Consider the following 9,373-nt stretch of genomic DNA (forward strand, 5'->3'; position numbering starts at 1 on the left):
AGAAATGGTGACCTTACATTGTGGCCACAACATTATATCTAGCAAAAGATCTTTTAGCCATTCTGCTTCCTTGCCAGTAGTTGCCAAGGCTATAAATTCAGCCTCCATAGTTGAATGTGAGATGCAAGTTTGTTTCTTGGAGGCCCAACTAATGGTTCCACCTCCGATCGTAAAAATCCATCCTGATATGGATTTATTATCACTTAGACTTGTAATCCAACTTGCATCTGGGTAACCTTATAGTACTGCGGGATAATCACTATAGAATAATCCCAAATTTTTTGTTTTCTTAAGATAGCCAAAATCTTACAAATTCTTTTCCAATGATCAGTATTAGGACAATTTGTAAATCTCACCAATTTGCAAACAACAAATGTGATATCGGGTCTAGTGCAATGCATTGCATACATTAAACTTCCGATTACACTAGCGTACTCAAGTTGTGCTATAGCCCTGCAATTATTCTCACTTAACTTAAATTTTGAATCGTATGGTGTAACGCCCCTAACCCGAATCCGTCACTGAAATAGAGTTACGGAGCATTACCGGAGTTACCGATTCATTTATCAGATATTTCATTAATCCAATATCTTTTTTTTTCACGTTCAAGTCTCGTATTCAAGTCATCCGGATCTTTATAAAGAAATTTGATCGTCGTTTTCATTTATTTCATGTTATAATACATTCAACTAATGCTCTAAACAAAATTATCATTTTACCCCTAAACTTTTAATTAATGACGATTTCATCCTTAAGTTAAAATAAAATAAAATTATTGCAATTTAATCCTTATTTCCAGCCATTATTCTCACACAAATTGATAACAACCTATGAATTCTATAAAATGTCAGAATTTTCCATAATTTCAACACTTTTCAATTTAATCCTTAAAACATGTTTTTCCCTGATCTTGAGCTAAATTAATAATTTCATTCAATTTTGTAATTTAAATAATAAAATAATCCATTTCATGCAAATTGGTCATTTCTAACATTTTTTTTACAAAATTGCCCATAAAATTTTACTTTTATTCAGTTTAGTCCATGAGCTTAAAACATACAAATTAGCCATGCTAGCTGAATATTCATACATATTTTCCTCCTCCTCCTCTCCATTCCACATCCTTAATTTATATAACATGCAACAAGTAACATTATCAATAATTTCACTATTTACTTATGTATATTCAAACTGTCCATTTGCGTCATAGTCACTAAATTATTTATATCTTAAGCTACAGAACTCGAAATTAAGATCCGCTAATTTTCCCCAAAACTAGACTTACTTATCTTATTACCATAAAATTTTCAAAATTTTGGTTTATCCATTAAGTACAGTTTATTCTTTAAAGTTTCCTATTCTCATTGTTCGTGAGTTCCAACCCTTCTTCACTAAGGATTAATTATCTCTTAAATGCGAGATTTGGATGATGTTCCGCTTATTTATATTGAAAATAGACTCTTTAATGATTTTAAACACATAAATTTAATCCCTTAATTATTTTTCTCCAATTTTTGATGATTTTCCAAAGTCGAACAGGGAACCCAAATCATTCGACCTTGTCTCACAAAAGTTATTATATCTCATGATTTACAATTCCATTGCTTACATAATTTATTTTATAAGAAACTAGACTCAATAAGCTTTAATTTCATATTTTATACATAATTTATTTTATAAGAAACTAGACTCAATAAGCTTTAATTTCATATTTTATTCATCCTCTAATTGATTTATAAAATTTTGGTGATTTTTCAAAGTTAAACTACTACTGCTGCTTTAAAAGCAGTTTTAGTGCAAAATGTTGATTTCCATTTTACCCCAAATTTCACAATTCATACAATTCAGTCCTTGCTCAATTAACCCCTCAATTAAGATAATTTTCTCAATTAATACTTTTTCTAGACATTATAAGTTATTTCATAACTATTGAAATTCAGAATTTCCACTAAAACTCTAACTTCAAACTCTTTTACAATTTAGGTCCCAAACATTCACTTTCTATTCAATTCTTTCAATAAAATCAGCATATAAACAATTTAAAGCTCTAATTCTATGTCAAATCATCATATACTTCCAGCACATATTCATAGAAACTTTCAATTTCTTTCACAGAATCAAGAACTAATGAATTCAACAAATGGATCTAGTTGTAAAAGTCACAAAAACACAAAAATTTCAAGAATTAGTCAAGAATTGAACTTACTTGCAGTAAAAATATGAAAAACCAGCTTAAGGGAACTCTTCCATAAAACCAGCTTAAGGGAACTCTTCCATGGTGTTTTTGCTGATGATAATGCAGAAAAATAAAGAGAAATCTAGATAATTCCACTTTAGTCCTAGCTCTATTAAGTAAATTTTGCAATTTTCTAATTTTGCCCTTATTTTCTTGGTGATTTCATGCTCTTGCCGTCCAGCCCAAATAGACCTTGGGTCTATTTCCCTTTTAAACCCTCTTTCTTTTATCATTTAAGCTATTTAATCATTTCTCACAATTTTGCATTTGATACAATTTAGTCCTTTTTGTTCAATTAGCTATCAGTACTTTAAAATTTCATGACGAAACTTTAATACTAAATTATTAACACTCCATAAATATTTATAAAAATATTTATGGCTCGATTTAAAATTTTCGAGGTCTCGATACCTCGTTTTCAATTCTAATTATTTTAATATATATATATTTGTACATTTCACTATTTCAAAATTTTTCCTAACTTCACATTTAACTTATACTCACTAAATTAATAATATTTCCTACTCATTTGTCGGATTTAGTGATCTTGAATCACTGTTCCGACACCACTGAAAATTATGCTGTTACATATGGAGTGTTCGAATCCTTGATATTCAAGTGTTTAAACTTTTCCAATAATTTCTTGGTGTAGTGAAATTGGCTTAGTGTAAAGCCTCTTTCATTATTTTTCATCTTTATACCGAGAATTGTATATACCTCATTGAGATCCTTCGTCTTAAAATTCGAGGCTAGATACTCTTTAGTTTCACGAACACCTTTTATATTCGTCCTAAAAATCAACAAATCGTCTATATAGAGACAAATCGTCTTAAATGCATTTATCCACACCATTATGTAAAAAATCATATGACAAGATAACCGAGTCAAATTTCTCATGTCACTATTTAGGCGCTTATTTTAAACCATATAATGACTTGATCAACTTACACACTTTATGTTCATTTCCAGGAAACTGAACACCTTCTAGTTGCTCCATATAGATGTTGCTTGTAAAATGATATGCAATTTTGTGCAAGTATACACGTCGATTCAAGTAATAAAGTGAAGAGTGAATATCGTTTCCACGAGGACCAGATTGAGGCACAAAAGTGGTCAAGTTATTATAATAAAATGCAATTAATGCTATGGTAAAGCTATGGTCAGTATGCAATAGCAATTAAAAGGAATAGTGATGTATGCAATATGTGGAATTAATAAATACTTGTAAACACTATGGCAAAACGAGAGTAGAAATGTAATGGCAATTATGGGAATATTATATAAATAAATAACTAACAATGATTAACAAAGATACTATGACAAAGAATAAAGGATATACAATGTTGATTTGGAAGGTCAGGATTACCTAGAATCAACCCTTACTGTCAACGAATAGTTCTAAAATGGTTTGCCTCTCACAAAAGCAAAACTTCAAGTTACCTTGCCCGTGTCTATAGACTTTTTAGATATCTTGCATGAGTTCCTTCTATATGATCGTGACTTTATGTCCAAAGTCGACTACAAGTGTCTATCAAATACTTTCTTATTTTATTTAATTTTAATCCAACCAATCCAACCCTTTCAGAATTAGAATCAGATTATAAGTATGTGGATAGTCTTCTATGTCTAGATATAGTTTGCATTGTAATTAAGAAATAAGAACAATCAAATGAAACAGTAAAGTAAATTAGAGATATACTACATCCATAAAAATAGTTAAGGTTTCATCGGAAGTAATCTCAACCCTATGAGATTTATCTCATGGAATAGGAAACAAAATTCCAAACCAAAATATTATCCGACATTGTGTTCAACTACTTCAATTCAATTTTTCGAAAGAACACTTAATGGAAATAACGAAAGAACTTCATGAAAACAGATTTTGCTTGCCTAGTCCACACTTCGGCAGCACAATGTCCTATGATGGCTAAGAAGGACTGCCTTCATTTTTCTTTCCTTTGCGCAGCCGAACCCTTATTCATGCCCAAAGATCTCTCACTTTTTTCTTTGCCCTTTGTGAGGCTCCCTTCATCGAGTTTTATTAATAGATTAGGCTAGGGTCGGCTAACAGCTCGTAATTATCTTCGCTTCTTTTAGGGGGATTTATTTGGTACAAGTTTGAATATAAACTGGGACTGCTGAGTAGAAAATGCTGACTTGGTCTTCCCGGTATTGCCACAGCATTCTTGCTGACAAAATGTCCCACCTTTTTCCCTGATAAACCTTCATTCATTTATTTCCTCGTTCCAATACATGTTCTTGTCACACCAAAACACAAAAAAAAAAATCTACCACAAGCGATTAAAAGCACATAATTCCAACACAGTCCAAGTCCTAATGCAATATTAAAAATGCTAACTAAAATGTCCTAAAATGTAACAAAATGTACTTAAGTACAAGTAATTAGCTAGGTCTAAAGGCATGAAATATAACTCTTTTCAAGAGTTATCAGTAGACTTCTTCTTCGAGATCACCATTTAAAAAAGCCATCTTAACATCCATTAGATGTACATGTAACTTATGGATAGATGCAAGTGCTATAAGAATTAGAATAGAGGTCATTCTAGCCATTAGTGTATAGGTGTCGAAATAATCTAGGCCTTCCTTTTACCTAAATTCTTTAGCCACCAACCTAGTCTTAAAGGTTGGAGAACCCCTTATTAGAGTATTCTTCCTTTTAAACACCCATTTACACCTGATAGGCTTCGATCCTTAAGGAAGATCAACTAGAATCCAAGTATTGTTGGACAATATTGAACCCATTTCATCATTGATCACCTCTTTCCAAAATGTTGCATCCCTAGAAGTCATGGCTTCACCTAAGGATTGTGGATCACCATCCACATTAAACATTGGGGGGATCTTCATTTCCCTCAACAGGGAATGCTAGAGATTGCGAGGAAATGAAATGAGGACCAAAGTCCTTTTACTTTTTTCACTATTTGACTTTTCCTTATCTCCGTATCATTATTGTCACAAAGACTTCTTTTGGTTTGATCACTTAAGATCATTGGTTGATATTCTTTTTTAGAATCTATTGAATCATCAAAAACCTTATTTTCAATGAATACATCTATTGTTTCAATTATTGTATTTGACACTAAGTCAAGAACACGATAAGCTTTAGAGTGTTGGGCATATCCAACGAATGCACCTTTGATGGCTTTTGGTCCTGACTTTGTTCTTTGTTGGTCGGAAACTCTATAGTAAGCCAAACACCTCCACACTTTGAAATAATCTAAGTGTGGCATCCGACCCTTCCATAACTCATATAGAGATACTCTAAATTTTCTCAACAGTATTCTGTTAAGGATATAACACACAGTCAATAATGTTTCACCCCATAGATTATATGGAAGTTTAGCATTTAACAACAACGAGTTAACCATATCCACTAAAGTACGATTCTTTCTTTCTGCCAAACCATTTGGTTGCAGAGTATAAAGCGCAGAACACTTATGTACCACACCTTGTTTGTAACACCCTTAACCCATATCTGTTGCTAGAACAGGGTTATGAAACATTACCAGACTTTACAGATTAATTACGAACATTTCATAATCTTTAATACATATATCATAACTCATTCATATAACACTCATGTGGTCTATTATATGGGCCCTCAAATAACAAAATAGGCGTTAGAAGTAAATCGGGACTCGACCAGAGACTTCAAGATTTTTTTGCCCGTGTGCTAGGCCGTGTGCAAAAACCTGGGCAATCTATTTTGAAATTTTGAAGTACAGAAGATAAACGGCTAGACCACATGCCCATGTGTCAGGCCGTATGTCACATACGACTGAGACACACACCGTGTCTTTACCTGAGTGGACGAAAATAAGCCATTTTAAGGCCACTTTTCTCACCATTTTTAACATCAACCTGCACACAACAATCTCATATACCAATGTATCCCAACCATGCAACCAATGCAAGCCAAAACATTTTCTCAACATGACATAACATCTCAAACATTTCCATTACTTATATTTACCTATTTAACTCATTCCATAGATTTATCAAATTCTATTTCTATGTAACACTCCTAACCTGTACCTGTTGCCCGAATAAGGTTATGAGGTATTACTTGACTGAACAAAACTTCTATAAGGTCAAAGATACTCACTATCAAAACATAACCGAATATCTAATAACAAATTTACTACTGTCAAGTTATAACTAAAACATTTCACCACATTAGTTCAATTATAAGGCTTCTCTAAACCAAATGAGCAAGCCATCTTCGAACGGCTATAATGTATACAAAGTCGAAATATCATTCTACCTATAGTCTATCCTATACATACCTTAAACCATGATGATATACAATCTTCTCAACTCACATAATGACTCAATAGTGTGATGATATCTCCGGCCCTTCCAACTTGAGCTAAAGTATAAACCTATAAGAAATGGAAAAGAGAACACGGAGTAAGCTTCAATGCTTAGTAAGTTTTAAGCAATGCAAACAATTAATTTACTTATAGATCGATTATTTCAAATTTTCAAGAAATCATTCCTAGATAATTGCCATTTTGGCCAAGTATCCATGAACATAATGCATATTTAGCATATTCACCTCACTTGAATCTGAACTCAATTAAAACCAAATATTGAAATCACAAATAAGATCATAATAACTCGAAAAGCATCTCATTAACAAGTTTTAACCATCTTTGCAACAAAATCACAAATTCACTACAAGCTGTCTTCCTGAGCAACAGTCACTAAATTATTTATAACTGGAGATAAGAAACTCCAAATCAAGTGCCGTTAATTTTCCCTGAAATTATACTCATATATATTCCATCCATCAAATTTTCAGAATTTTTGGCTTGACCAATCAATACCAGATTTTTTATTGAAGTTTCCCCTGTTTCACTGTTTGACTATTCTGACCACTCTTCACTACGAATCAATTTTCTCATTATACATAATTATAAATATGTTATCGTTTATTTAATTTGAAACTAGACTCATTAAGGAGTCTAAGGATATAAATTTTATCTTATAACCATTTTTGTACCATTTATAATGATTTTCGAAAAGCGAGCAGGGGACCTCAAGTCATTTTGACTCTATTCCACGCCACTTCAAATATCTCATTATTGGAAATTCTTTTGCTCACACGGTTTCTTTTATAAGAAAATAGACTTATTAAGATTTCATGACATGATTTATTCAGCTTCTAACTCAACTTCCACGATTTATGGTGATTTTCTGAAATCACGTTACTGCTGCTGTCCAGATTTATTACCCATTCTTGCATTCATATTATTTAACATGTATATCACCAAATCAATCTCATATAACCTTTCACCATAACCGAATACACATATGAGATTTTCACATATACTTCTCATTTCTCAATCATGATTCAATTCCGATCAATCTAACATATAAAAGTATATAATACATACCTGATCAACTTAATGTATTTGACATATTCAATGGTAGTTTACTACGAACATTCGAAATCATAATCTTACTCCAATCATCGACGTTAAGTCTGCTAGGTTTAAAACCCAAATCCAATCACCACCACAAAGCATGCGAGACTTTAAGCCTGAATATAATACCAGCACGAATGCCTTTGGGGCTTAGCCCGGATATAACACCAGCACGAATGCCTTCGGGGCTTAGCCCGGATATAACACCAGCACGAATGGTGTTAGCACGAATGCCTTCGGGGCTTAGCCCGGATATAACACCAGCACGAATGCCTTCGGGGCTTAGCCCGGATATAACACCAGCACGAATGCCTTCAGGGCTTAGCTCGGATATAACACCAAATCATATAATAAAATCAAATACCAACATCTAAGACTTTCTTTCTTTTTCACGATATACTATGTTATTAAATAAATACAACACTTAATAAATCACTTAAAACTTATAAAAGAATCAACCCCAAGTACTTAAAAAAAACTTACCTCAAAAGTGGTTGAACGATTATATACGGCTATTCGAGTACTTTGATTTTCCCCCTATCCGAATTTGGTGTCCTTGGTTCTCGAGCTAATAGAAGAAAACAAAGTTTACCATTCAATGATCTACTCCCAAAACTACAAGTTCATCATTTAACTAAATTTATTCACAACCGAATCTATATATAATTTATACATTAATATCATATGCATTTAGCCAAATATGTTTTCTTTTCATGTTCACATACAAATTTCATTTTCAAAATCATGAACTTGTAAGTTATATTCGAACACACAACTACACATTAACTTAGCTATTAAATCAAACCTTGTAATCATTTAATTTTATTAGCCGATTATTTGGTATATTTAAAATTACACATATAAAACCATTTTTCCAACTCAACCTTCTCTTTCTAATACTTCCAATTGCAACATCAAAAACACCAACTAATGCATTTCTCTCATGATCGAACATAAATATAAACTCATAACCAAATCTTTATATAAATCATTTATATACCAATTTACCGTATGCTCATAGCTTATATACTAATTCAATTAAATCATTTCTTGACTAAAATACCACATTGCCATAGTACATATAACCTAAATGGTTGAATCCACTTGGTTACTACTATCACATATCACATTCGTCACTACCATAATAATCTACTTGGAACTTTCAACTAAATTTTACTATACCAAGATTACATAGAAACAAAATAAATTCATTTCAACCATTTAGTACATTCGGTATTTGCTCACATGAATACAAAGATTTAGCATTAATTTTACTTAACTAAATTCTCCAATCTATATTCGGTAATTATGTTAAAATACTTAAGCACACCAAATAGATTCTAGCCTATCATCTACTTCACAACAATTCGTCTTCTTTTACAACACATACACAATCTATTAACTAAAGAGGGTCATTCGGCATCTATCCAGTATATATTAATAATTTAAAACACAACATCACCAAGCTATTACTCACATTCACATTCGGCAAGGACCAATTAATAAACCTTAAATTCAAAATAACTTCAATCTTATGATTTTACAATTATCTTATACTTTCACATATAACTTATTTATGGTGCATATATATATATATATATATATATATATTATCAAAGCATCTTTCGGTTCCAAAACTTAATCATTAAAAGACGTGCATGTACACACATAAACATATACTTATGAA

Source organism: Gossypium arboreum, chromosome 3 (genome assembly GCF_025698485.1).
Source record: "Gossypium arboreum isolate Shixiya-1 chromosome 3, ASM2569848v2, whole genome shotgun sequence".
NCBI lineage: Eukaryota > Viridiplantae > Streptophyta > Magnoliopsida > Malvales > Malvaceae > Gossypium > Gossypium arboreum.